The 1,531-nt window shown below is 31.3% G+C and overlaps 1 protein-coding gene across 1 annotated transcript in view; it reads left to right on the top strand.

The window, feature by feature from the left end:
- Nucleotides 1-638: 638 nt before the first annotated feature.
- The window catches only part of LOC106875198 (DNA/RNA-binding protein KIN17), an 18,533-nt gene continuing 17,640 nt past the window's right edge, over nt 639-1,531 (top strand). The window contains exon 1 of the mRNA XM_014923241.2: nt 639-920. The gene's annotated coding sequence lies outside the window, so the exon portion shown is untranslated. The remainder of the gene's footprint in view (nt 921-1,531) is intronic.

Below are 1,531 nucleotides of genomic sequence, written 5' to 3'. Positions count from 1 at the left end.
ATCCCCTGCTGGAACATCGTGGGGCTTTAGGTGTTTTCGCTTAATAAACACAACATCTGGTCTGGGAATCAAAATTTGTTTACAGTTTCATATAAAAATACAAGTGCTATTTTCAGGATGTTGCACAAAATGAGAGCTTCCAAATCCTGTTTCCTGACTGGGTGAAAATGATCTAACTTTAAACCTCTATAACTTTTTTAAAAATATTTTTCTGGAAAAAGTGAAATAACTCCAGCAATTCAGCTTGGAAGACTACATTAATGCACCAAATTTTAAAATTTTCAATCAACTTTGATTTTTGAGATCTTGGCAGCCAAACAGAAAAGATCCCTACTTTGTCTAATGCGTCCTTTTGTTTTTTTTTAAACGGTTGGTGCGATGAGAATTGTGGAAGATTTGGTTGCTATTGTAGCAGAAATGATGACGATGAAGAAGCTTTTATCGTGGTGTTGAACATACAGGGTGTCCACAAAGTCTGGGTACATGGGGATTAACAAATACTTTAAGAAATTATAGCTTCTTATATTCAATTGTTTGTTACGATTTTATTTACTCCACGTACCAGGCTTTGTGGACACCATGTAGAAGTTAATTCCATTAATTAACTCCCCTGGTTCATTGACGGAAATATTTTATCGGTGACAACCGGTGATAAGTGACCTAAGACCTGTAGTTAATTATTTGTCATACACTCCTGTATCTGTAATTAACCTGTTTATTTTATGTAATTATGAGTTTAAAATGCTTTGGTTTTAGGAAGAGCAGCTTTTTTTCACTGTTAATGTGATGAAAATAATTCACTTTCAGATACTTTTTAAATGTAGACATATATAAACAGAACTAATATATATTTCTTTGAAATTAGTTCCGTTTAGTGTGAAGGTGTTATTTTGAAATTTTCAATCCAGATTTTATTGACGGTATGTATTTAAAATTTGGCAAATGGTATTAATTAACTAACACACACACATACACGCACGATCTCAATACGTTTTATGTTAATTTCTCTAAGTAAATTGATGATTTTCTTTTATTAGAAACAAGAAAATATATTTTATAAATCTTCGGACTTTATAATGACTGTGTGTGTATCTCTATATATAATTAATGACTAGGTGTTTTGAAGTCGACATTTGTTCAGAATGTCAACGTCCACTATGTGTTCTTTCCTGTTTTCCGTATATTCCTTTGTTTATATATGTATATATATGGTAATTGTTCAGTTTACGTTCGTAAAATCAAAACGTTGATAACTTTGATTTTAGTTTCAGTTGTTTTTGTTTTTTCTCAGTTCTTGTTTATTTTATATCTTTTTTGAGCCGTACTTTTTAGCTGCAAGTCTGTTTTATGAAAGGAAGGAAAAAAAGCAGTAAGAAATGATAGCTAGATAACCAGTCAGAAATAGAAATTTATGTGTGAGCGGTACAAATAGTTTTATAAGTCGAGTAAATAATCATTTTTTCCAAAGCGAAGCTGGAAAGCAGTTGTAAATAATGGATAAAGATGACGAGGGTTTATATATGTGTGTATA

Source organism: Octopus bimaculoides, chromosome 4 (genome assembly GCF_001194135.2).
Source record: "Octopus bimaculoides isolate UCB-OBI-ISO-001 chromosome 4, ASM119413v2, whole genome shotgun sequence".
NCBI lineage: Eukaryota > Metazoa > Mollusca > Cephalopoda > Octopoda > Octopodidae > Octopus > Octopus bimaculoides.
This window is presented reverse-complemented; position numbering and strand designations above follow the sequence as displayed.